This window comes from Coregonus lavaretus (genome assembly GCF_964263955.1).
Source record: "Coregonus lavaretus genome assembly, chromosome: 5".
Taxonomy (NCBI): Eukaryota; Metazoa; Chordata; class Actinopteri; order Salmoniformes; family Salmonidae; genus Coregonus; species Coregonus lavaretus.
Window position 1 is genome coordinate 26918008 of NC_139992.1, and position 12329 is coordinate 26930336.

The following is a 12329-nucleotide window of genomic DNA, read 5'->3' on the forward strand; positions in this document are numbered from 1 at the left end:
GGGTGGGTGGGGTGGCTGGGGCTCGTAATTAAATAACGGGGGAGCCCGGACAGGGGTTTGTGTTCGTGCGCTTGCGTGTGCGGCTGAATGAGGAGGGTCCCCAAGGTCAACATTAGGATTAACACAGGGAATATAGTAAAGATGGGGGGAGGGGGTTTACCATTAACTATTCATTAGTACCTGGGTTGGACTGACACAGGGCTCCAATCAGACAATGCTGCAGGGTGTGTGTGTGTTTTGTTTTGTGTGTAGGTGGCAAGAGCTGTGGAAGACACAGGTGGTTTCTTTGTTTGTTTGTGTCTGGCATATACAGTATGTCCTGTATGTTAGTGATAATCCTTAGGACACAGGCACAGTTAGCTGAACCTCTAGTGAAGGTGACTCCCCCTTCCCTGTTCTGACTTACATTTACATTTACATTTACATCATTTAGCAGACACTCTTACCCCCCCATCCCTCCAAACCTGTACCCCTACCCCTGCTCTAGGACAGGACAGAAATGATGAGGGGAGGGGGGCTTCTGGGGGGGACGTTTCTGCACCCCTCAGAATGGGTTGGTAGGGGAGGTGGGGGTTGGACAGAGAGAGGGGGGAGAAGTAAAAGAGAGTAGGGAGAATAACATAAAGAACCGACGCTCCAAGCGGCGGCGTTGCCATAGCAACGGGGAAACGGATGAATGAGTGACATCACAGTGGCGGGGAGGTGAGAGAGTGTGAAATTGATTCGGTGGAAGAGTGTGGGAGGCGGGCGTTTCATTCGTTTGGTGGACAGACACATTTTCTCTCCTTGCTTCATCCCTTGTTCCCCGTGGACGGGCTCCTCCGGTAGGGCTCTGGTTTTTCTCTTTCTTTCTTTCTTCATTTGATGTAAATGTTCCTGTTTTTCTCAGATCATGTAGGGTGAATGGTGGAGGTCCTTTTCTCTGTCTGTCTTTCTTTCTTTCCTTCTTTCATTAGAGCAAGTGTTTGGGAGTTTCTTAGAGAACATGCCTGACCAGAGAGGAGGGGGGGGGGCAGGCAAATGTGCTGTGCAGTTGTCATGGTTCTAAATATACCATGAAATACTAAGGGTGTGTGTGCTGTGCAGTGTTTCCCCTAGGACTTTTTTCAGCAGCGGTGGGGGGTGGGTCTTAAATGCACAATTTTAAAAGCGTGTCTCAGCAGAAAAAAAAAAGAAAAAATTGGGTCCGCGATTAGATAGAAAGATACACAGATCAGTACATGGGAGTCTGTTAGCAATTACACTGATTTAAAGTGTATAAAATGGGGTAAAATGAAGCTGGTTTGCTGGTGCTTTGATGCAAACATCCCGCTGACATTCAATAGCAACAACAACACCACAATGAGAGTTTAATTTTATATAGAGTCGCTGACCTCCAATTGATGACTAGCCTGGCCTGCCTTGACCCCAGACAGACTGCCAATCAGGGTTATAGGTTAGGGGTTAGAGGTCATGGTTAAACCAAAATGCTCAATCTATGTAGGGGAAACACAACATGGCTCAGATGATGGAAACAAAACAGAAGGGACATCACACCTGAAAGTCACCATACAGCTACATGAACATCTCTGTGGGCTATTTTGGAACAGTTTTTAGTCCATACATTTCTCAGTGCTGTGTATGTTATGCTATGCAGGAACAAACATAGCATTCCATTGGTGTGCCATGTTCGTGTGTTGATCAAATGCTATAATGTAAAGATATGCTGGCAGCTTCAAGGGTTCTGATGCTTTTGTTTTAGGTTTAGGTTTCAAGAACATTCTGAAAAGCTTGTTATTATTATGGAACGTTATGGAACATTATGAGAATGTTCTAGAACCAGCCTGTGGTGGTGTGACGAGCGAGACAGATCTATCCAGACTCAACCCCTAAGGCTTCTCTTATTCAATATTAGTGTTCTGCATGAATATACATGGGGCCATTTCTGGCAGTTTAAATTGAAGTTATAGCAGATAGTCCCAGTCAATGATAGGTATTGGGTAGGAGGGCGTGTGTGTACGTGTCAAGTTCACATGAAGAGCCAGTAAGTGGTTTGGAGAAAGGTCCCATTTGAAAGATATTTTGAATGATTATCTGGCTAGCTAATATAATTGAATAACTAAAAAGATGGTAATTGAAGAGAAAGGTGGTGTTTGAGGACAATAAAGTCTATCTAATAAAGTCTATCTATCTAAATCGATGAGGAGAGGGCTGACTATGTGTGTCTCAGTGTACTGGATGCCATGGTTCGAGCCACAAATGGGTCAGTAGTGTAGTAATGTATACCAGGTCTCTTCTCGTCATCCCTGCAGCCCAGCTCAGTGAGAGTAACCCTCCACACTCAGAGATTTATACAGTTGTAGCGCTATGCTCACACTAAACATGTATATTGGATTTCCAGAAGGATCAGAGGAGTAGGTAATTATTTAAGCTTTGCCACTTTAGCTTGCTCTCTTCCCCCCTCTCCTTCTCTTGGCTTCACACTCTTTGCCTCCCTCTCTGTCATTCTGTCTCTCCTCTGTCATTCTCTAGCTGATCTCCCTCTCCATCTCTCTTCTTCTGTACTTCCCCCTTCCCCTGTCCTCTTTCCATGCCTGCTGAAGAGGAGGTGGTTGTAGCTGGTTACTTAGCGACCAGAGAAGTTTGTTTACACTACAATGAGGTCAGCAGGGGCGGGATAGAGAATAGATTTTGGTGTGTATGTGTGTGTGTGTGTATTTACGCCCTGTCATCTGGTCTGCATGGTTGTGGTCAGATAGACTGTCTGTCTCTCTGGAGACACACACACGCCAGCGTAGTCAAGCCTCTAATGGAGAGGAGCTGCACGTTTGTGCTGTTGGAACATGTGTGTTTGTTTGTGTGTGTGTGTGTGTGTGTGTTCATGTACATTTACATGTGCATGTGTAGAGTGTGTTAAGCAGGGAAAAGCTGTATATTTGGATGCCTGTAATGCTTTGGAGTGACATGTAGGTCTGGCTGATTCGCAGAACAACTTGGACACAGTCCTGGTATTAGACTAGAGTCATTTAGAATGAAACCCACAGATCAGTTGGCTCAACAGCCCTTCTCCCTACCTCCCTCCCTCCCTCCCTCGCCCTCTCCCTCTGTCTGGTTTTTCATGGCCAGCTCTGATCTGACAGCTGAGTGAGCTGGGATGGGGGAAGTTTTGGGGGAAGTTTTGGGAATGTTATGACTTCAGCTGTAACAGCTGACATAGTGGCCTCACAACATAACCAACATCATCTGCATTCCTGCCATTTGTAATTCTCACTGTGTGAGGGGCGATGTGCGAGTGTGTTAGAGTTTGCTTGTGACTCAGTGTGTTTGTTTGTTAGTCAGTGTGAGTGGGGATATGTGGGTTTGTGCTAGCATTTGCTTGTGAGTGTGTTCGAGAGTCAGTGTGTGTTACATTGAGAGAGAGTGTGTGTCTATCAGTAGGTATGTGTGAGTAAGTAAGCATCAGTGGGTAGCAGCAGCGGTCATGGATCTCAGTCGGAGACGGGCTGGGGCAGGGGAAGGTAAGTCAAGGAGGTCGCTCCACTCAGAATTCTGCATTGTGGGACTGTGTCAGGGGCTTGTGGGATTGCGTTGTTCCTTTGTGTGGTTGGTTATTGATTGTCTCTGGCCCAGGATGTGTCACCTCCTCTATTCTCAACTGTCCATTGTACTGGCTGGCAGTTCATGGAGGGAGGGAGGGGGTTTGTGGCAGACAGAGAGAAAGAAAAATGTGTGGAGAAAGAGTGTAACTGGTTGTTGCCGGAGTGGAGTGAAGAAGGTAGAACGGAAAAGGAGCGATGGAGATAGAAAGATGGCTAGTTACTGGTGGGTGCTGCTTTAAAGTTATGTACTCTTCTGGTTTTTCTGTCTCTTTCTTTCTCTATCTCTCTTTTCTTCTCTCTCTCTCTTTCTCTCATTTTCTTTCTCCCCTTTCCCCCTTATCTCTACCCTCCAACCCTGACTCCACTCTCTCCCACCCTCCCTCCCTCCCTTCTCTCTCTCCCTCCCTCCCCTCTCCCTCCCTTCTCTTTCCTCTCTCCCTCCCTCCCCTCTCCCTCCCTTCTCTCCCCTCTCTCCCTCCCCTCAGCTATCAGTGGTAATGAGCTGAATCATTCTCCTCTCTGTCATTGCTGCCCTGCTGCACTCTCCCCTGTGTGCTACACTACAGGTTGAGAGCTTCAAGTTCTTTGGTGTCTACATCACCAACAAACTATCATGGTCCAAACACACCAAGACAGTCGTGAAGAGGGCACGACAAAGCCTATTCCCCCTCAGGAGACTGAAAAGATTTGGCATGGGTCCTCAGATCCTCAAAAAGTTATACAGCTGCACCATTGAGAGCAGCCTGACTGGTTGCATCACCGCCTGGTATGGCAACTGCTCAGACTCCGACCGCAAGGCACTACAGAGGGTAGTGCGTATGGCCCAGTACATCACTGGGGCCAAGCTTCCTGCCATCCAGGACCTCTATACCAGGCGGTGTCAGAGGAAGGCCCTAAAAATAGTCGCTGCTGCTACTCTGTTTATTATCTATGCATAGTCACTTTAACTCTACCCACATGTACATATTACCTCAATTACCTTGACTAACCGGTGCCCCCGCACATTGCCTCTGTACCGGTACCCCCTGTATATAACCTCGCTACTGTTACTTTCTTTTACTGCTGCTCTTTAATTATTTGCTATTAAAAATTTTTACTTATCTATTTTTTACTTTTTATTTTCTTAAAACTGCATTGTTGGTTAAGTAAGTAAGCATTTCACTGTAAGGTCTACACCTGTTGTATTCGGCGCATGTGGCAAATCAAATTTGATTTGATTTGATGGCCTGTTTTTGCTCCTGCTTTACCAGGCAGAATGGCATCGGGAACATTAGCAAATTATAGACTTGATCTCCTTTAGTTGGGTTAGTATAGTTTGGGTTTGGAAGTCAAAGATACTGTTTGGCAAAATGTGTAAACTGTTTGGTTTCCAGGGCTATTTAGTCAACAGTGGGATATTACCGGTTGATCCGTGTTTAACGTAATGCTAACGACTTGAATGTAGCATTCTCACTCAGATTAGCATGATGCTAATAGTGGCACAATTTATTTATTTGACGGGGACAATGCACATCAATCAACATTCCTGTAAATGTGATAGATAGATCAAAATAAAAAAAACATAAATCAGTCTCACATTCTCAGAATGTAGTTTTTAGTTTCAATTGACCTCTGAACCCTCTGTCAGGTTAGATTTCTAGTCCGAGCCCCTGGCTGTAGCTGATCATTGTCTCCTCATAGTGAGGTGGTCTCATCAAACATTCAGCAGACATACTGGATTGGAGTGGAGCTGTATCTGTATCTGTGAGCTGTAGCTGTCTCTGTCCCTGGCAGCAGCCTGGCAGCCTGTAGACTCCTAGCTGTCTACTCTGACATGGACAGGAACACTCAGGAATGGTCTAATTGGTTCCTCTGATGCCACACTGGAGACTGGCAGACTGGCACATAGTGGGAAGTGGCAGGGCACTTTCCTGGAGCACTTTATCAGACTGGAGTTACTGTATGGTTTGTGTGTTTGTTGGTTTGTCTGTGCATGTGTGTGCATATTTGCATATCTGTGCAAACATGTTGGTCCTAGTTTTTTCTATGAATAAATATGAGTGTGTGTGTGTGCGCGTGTGTGCGTGCATGCGTGTGTTCATTTTCTTTAGATGTTGACCTACAACAGTCTACCTTGTCTGAACTGGGTCAATATCACCATTAGTAGAAGCTCATATGTAGTATTATGCCTATGATCTATTATTTATGCCTCCAGTTCAGTGGAACCCAGGGTTGAGCTGGTCTTTTGGAGGGGAAAATGGTGGGATTATAGGTTGTAATCCAGGATGATACTGAGATTAAAACAGATTACACACACACTGAGGAGATCTGTGGATTTAGACCAGGTATCTGTGTGTGTGTGTGTGTGTGTGTGTGTGTGTGTGTGTGTGTGTGTGTGTGTGTGTGTGTGTGTGTGTGTGTGTGTGTGTGTGTGTGTGTGTGTGTGTGCACATAAAAGTGTGTGCAGTAACTGTGTATACGAGTGCATCTATTTGCGTGCATCTGTGTGTGTGTGTGTGTGTGTGTGTGTGTGTGTGTGTGTGTGTGTATTCGACTAGCTTGGTTCTATCTCTTGTCAAATGTGTGAGCAGTTGGTGCTTTGCTGGAGTTTATTTCTCAGAGGAGAGCAAATGGAGGGAGCTAGAGGAAGCTGGATGATTATTCTGCCTGTTGTTGCTCTGCTATGCTGTGAAGCGTAACACGCTCTGATACAAGAACACTCTCTCCCTCATCTCAGCCCAGGGAACAACATCAAGTCTTTAGTGGGCTCTCTCTCCTTACATAGTACACAACCTCCAAAACACTCACTCACTTAGACATGCACTCATGCACCAAATATTCCACAATAACAGCCACCTACACACACACACACACAAATGCGAACATACACACACACACACGCGCGCGTAGGTACAATACATGAACAAAAGTATGTGGACACCTGCTTGTCGAACATCTCATTCCAAAATCATGGGCATTAATATGGAGTTGGTCCCCCCTTTGCCTCCACTCTTCTGGGAAGGCTTTCCACTAGACGTTGGAACATTGCTGCGGGGACTTGCTTCCATTCAGCCACAAGAGCATTAGTGAGGTCGGGCATCGATGTTGGGCGATTAGGCTTGGCTCGCAGTCGACGTTCCAATTCATCCCAAAGGTGTTCGATGGGGTTGAGGTCAGTGCTCTGTGCAGGCCAGTCAAGTTCTTCCACAACGATCTCGGCAAACCATTTCTGTATGGACCTCGCTTTGTGCACGGGGGCATTGTCATGCTGAAACAGGAAAGGGCCTTCCCCAAAATGTTGCCACAAAGTCAGAAGCACAGAATCGTCTAGAATGTAATTTTATTCTGTAGCGTTAAGCTTTCCCTTCACTAAGTGTCGTAGCCCGAAACCATGAACAGCCCCAGACCATTATTCATCCTCCACCAAACTGTGCAGTTGGCACTATGCATTCGGGCAGGTAGCGTTCTCCTGGCATCCGCCAAACCCAGATTTGTCCGTTGGACTGCCATACGGTGGAGCGTGATTCATCACTCCAGAGAACGTTTCCACTGCTCCAGAGTCCAATGGCGGCGCGCTTTACACCTCTCCACCCGACGCTTGGCATTGCGCATGGTGATCTTAGGCTTGTGTGCAGCTGCTCGGCCATGGAAACCCATTTCATGAAGCTCCAGACGAACAGTTCTTGTGCTGACATTGCTTCCAGAAGCAATTTGGAACTCAGTAGTGAGTGTTGAAACCGGTGGCATCCTATGACGGTGCCATGTTAAAAGTCACTGAGCTCTTCAGTAAGGCCATTCTACTGCCAATGTTTGTCTATGGATATTGCATGGCTGTGTGCTCAATTTTATACACCTGTCAGCAACGGGTGTGGCTTAAATAGCCGAATCCACTAAGTTGAAGGGGTGTCCACATACCTTTGTATATATAGTGTACTTTGTTGGACAAAAATGAAATTTTATGTCTCTGTGTCCAGTATGAAGGAAGTTAGTGGTTGTTTCGCGAGCCAATGTTAGCAATTGCGCTAGCGCTAGTTAGCAACTTCCTTCAAACTGCATGCAGAGACATAAAAATGGAATCCGCAAGTTCTTCTGACTCTGGGGGAAGTAGATAATAATAATAATATGCCATTTAGCAGACGCTTTTATCCAAAGCGACTTACAGTCATGTGTGCATAAATTTTTACGTATGGGTGGTCCCGGGGATCAAACCCACTACCCTGGCGTTACAAGCGCCATGCTCTACCAATTGAGCTACAGAGGCTCATTGCCGAAGTATCCCTTTAATATGACCTTCAGTATGTAGGTGAGAGTGAAGGAGAGTCAGTGAGAGTGAGGAAGAGAGGGGAGAGAGGGAGAGAGAGGGGGATGATGGAGAATGAGGAAGAGTGGAAGAGTGGATGGAAACAGAGGGAGAGAGAGTCAGTGAGTGAGGAAGAGAGGGGGGAAGATAACACTTAATCCAGTGAATAATAGAGCATTGGATTTAGAGAGGTGTGTGTGTGTGTGTGTGTGTGTGTGTGTGTGTGTGTGTGTGTGTGTGTGTGTGTGTGTGTGTGTGTGTGTGTGTGTGTGTGTGTGTGTGTGTGTGTGTGTGTGTGTGTGTGTGTGTGTGTGTGTGTGTGTGTGTGTGTGTGTGTGTGTGTGTGTGTGTGTGTGTGTGTGCGTGTGTGCGTGTGTGTGTACATATGTATGTGTGTTTGGAATTTCTCATTAACAGAGAGAAGCTCTAATCAGACCAGTCCAGATGGACACGAGAGAGAGTTTGTATGAATACAGTATTAACCAGAAAGTGTGTCTTATTCTCCCTGAATTAGTTTTTAGGAAACACCCCTGTATGCATTTCATTCTATATAAATGGAGATTTAGCCAATTGGTTTGTTTGCCTATCCACAATTCAAACAGCCAAACCCTAAAATATGCTAATCATATTCAACATTTGGAAATTGGAAATTTGGGTTGTAAAACAAATATATAATTATTTATGTAAATATATCACACCAGATGAATAATTGATTTAAGGAGTTCCCACCTCATGGTTCATTCATTAATGTAGCCCAACATTCCCAGGGCCACGGGAAGAAAGAGTTAATTGCGAGCGTTGGTTCATCAGGGCAAGAACACAATGTATTACTTGGCCACATTAATCTGTATTAGAACTCGTCTAACTTTTGAAATGACAACCACACATACACATACACACACACAGGGCCGTGCATAGACCTTTGATGGGCATGAGCTCAAACCCCAAAAAATATTTCCAGCAACTGTGGTCACAGATTCGTTGAGCAATTATTACAAGAAGAGGGGAAAGCAGCACAATCTGATGAGGAAAGTATTTTGCTAAACTATTTTGAATTGGAATAAATGCTGCACTCATTAATAATGACCAACACAATTCCAGTCAAAATAGAAAATTGTTAGAAATACTGTAGCCTACCATAACTCTATCCAACCCAACTCCATTCGTTGCCACTATCATATATCCCAGTGGTTTTAAAACCTTTTGACCTGCAACCCCGAAAAAGTACTGGTACAAAACTTGCAACCCCCCGCGCACACACATGCATGTGTGCACACATGAACATACACACACAATCTCAATATAGCCTGTCATTACAGCCATAAACGGTGATGCATTTTCAAAACGCAACATAGGTTACAAAAATAAACTGCGTTTTACACCTGCATTTTGAGCTGTAAGTAATTTATGTTAGCAGCCAATATCAATTAGGGATATATCTTGTCACTTCTCTGGAGTCCAGAGTAAAATCATACGGCCTCTTTGTAGCAGAGGTTGCAGGATCAGATGGAAAGCATGTTCTGGCTGCACCGTGCCATTACTTTGGAGGGCAGCCTGCTTGCAGAGTGCTCGTTGCCAGCCGGGTAGCCCTGTTCTTCCTCACAAATATCTTAATACATTTGCCAGAATATGTTACATCGTCATCTCATAATATTGAAGGAGGTGCGATGTTACAGCTGCTTATCTTTAGACATATAGCCAGTAGCCACCCAAACTAGTCCTATCTGAAATATGAAAATTATCAATCAAATCGCCAGGTAGCCATATTGTTCTGGCAAAGATGAGTCAGTAGTAGATTGCTAAACTGTATTTTATATGGATGACAAACGTAGGCCTACTCTGTTTTTGCCAGGCAAAGCTGTAGGAAATGAAACTAGTTATTTTGGTCACTAATCTGGATATGTGCACCTGCCCATGTGCGCCAATGCTGATGACTGGCCTTTGGGCATCAATCAAGACGCACAACGTTTTGGTTCTGAAGCATAGACGAGGGGAATTATACCACCACTGAAAAGGCTACTTTGGAGACTTGAAGGGCAAAGGGGCATGTACTCTGCACAGGTGGAGCCCTGTCTTTTGTTGTCAGGATAAGGTTGTCTCAGTATTGATTCCCATCAGAAGGAAGGTGTTGATGTGGTGATAATATGGTGATATTAATGTGTGTCAGCAGGAGCATCAGTTGACAGCCGTCTGATACTAAACCTGTTGGAGGTGCAAACTCTCACCCCGCATAGAAAGCATGCATTCTCAAACACACATGCACTCACTCACGCAAGCTCTCTCTCTCTCACACACACACACACACACACACACACACACACACACACACACACACACACACACACACACACACACACACACACACACACACACACACACACACACACACACACACACACACACACACACACACACACACACACACACACACACACACACACACACACACACGGCATACTCTTCCTATGTTTTACTGTAGTATTTTCATGCAAATGTAAGATGTGATTCTAGCTGGTTAATACAGCACATTAGTTCTCTCTCTCAGTACTTGACCTGATTACAGTCATGGAGAGAGAGAGCCCATTAGACTGAGACTCAATGTCAGGATATGCCTGCATAGCAACACAGATTCATAGATTAGTCTAAATTGGGACCAAATTTCACAATTTGTCATACTGTTACAATTAGTCTCATTGTCGTTATGTTACTAACTCTACTGTGACATGTTCCATTACTAGTGTTACTGTCACTAAGACACATTAAGAAGTTGTACATGATTGGGTCTTTTGACATTACCACTATAGTGTGTTATTGATGAATAGCAGCATCAATGGTAAATGTAAAGGTTTGTGTGTGCTATATTTGTGTTGACCAAAGTAGAATGCAGTGGATCCTCATCAGCTTACTATGTGTATGTGAGCGTGGATGTTAAGAGTGGAGGAGGAATAAAGAGTGTGAATAAACCAGGCAGGTCACCCATGATACAAGTCAGTGTTCGACATCCATCCGGCCACTAGGGGCAACTGTGAGCACTGTTACCTTCAAGTAGGTTTAGATTTTGCTAGGGTGTTGTTGACAGGGATGGCGAATGGGTGTAAGTGAATCCGAAGGTTGCATGTTCAAATCCAGCAATACAAAGTTGTTCTTGATATTTTTGTTTCAAGCCTGTCCAAACCTTAAACCTTACCTTAACCATTCGGAGTTAATGCCCAACCTTAAGAATTCGGAGTTAATGCCTAAATGTAACCCTAACCTTAAAAATGTGGAGTTAATGCCTAAACTTAACATTAAGCACCTTGAAATTTGAAGTTCGGAACAACTTCGAAATTTGACGTTTGAGAAACATGGATGAATGTCTAATTCTGACATGAGACTGTAAGAGCATTAATAAAATATGACTTCTTACTCCAAATGATATGACATTTATGATGTCGTGTTTGGATGCTGGTGTGTATAGATGCTTTGTGGTTATGTGTAATATCTACTCCTTTTATATGACAGAAGTGTATTGTTTGGATGCTTCTGAGTAAACATCTTCCATGGTGCGGTGTGACAGTGTGTAGTAGTACACCTCCTCCTCTGGGGTCTAGCAGAGTGACACTGGCCTCCTGTCTCTGTGTTAAGTGACAGGTACAGAGCCTTCCCCTGACAGCCGTCTACACATCTGTCCTCCACAGGATAACCAACACTGACAGGGTCAGGGGTCAATGTCAGCTTAGAGACCAACCGACCGACAGACACTTACTGAAAGGAGTCTCACACAGAGACATAGGAAGTGGTCGAATAAGCAGTATATGCATCAAATAAGCAGTCTATTTTGCATTGATAACCAAATATAATCTCAATAAACCAAACAAAATTGTAGCCTTATTAGAATCCCCGAAAAATGTATTTTGTTTAGAAGTTATAACTACGTGATTCTCTGCTATTTTGAAATGGTACAAACTGTTGTAGCCATGAGAAAAAAATATGACATTTCAGTGAGAAAAAATTATGACATTATATTTTTATCTGATAAGGGAGCGAATTAGGGATGTGACGAATGTACAATTGTTCTTAATGTTTAATCATTTTTTTTTATTGTTTAAACAATAAGAAAAAACATAAAATTCAGTGAATTCACAATTCAGATATGATCCTGCGTATGACCGCTAGGGGGCAATGCAGTTCAATCTACTGCAGTCCTGTCTACTTACCAGACGGTGCTTACCTTACTGCTGTCCCCCACCCACTCACCAACAATGGTAGTTAATACCATTTTAGGTTCTCTGCTGTGCCCCTCTCCTCCATGTTCTCAGTTGTCAGTACATGGGACTTCATGTCCCACTTCTCATTCATGTGATGGCTAGTTGCAGTGATGTACGACAGCATGTTCATAGACATCCAACATTCTGTTGTTAACGCCACATATGGTGTTTGAGAGCTCGCACTTTGTACTTGCAGAGCAATTTCTCCATCCAGGCTGTCACGGT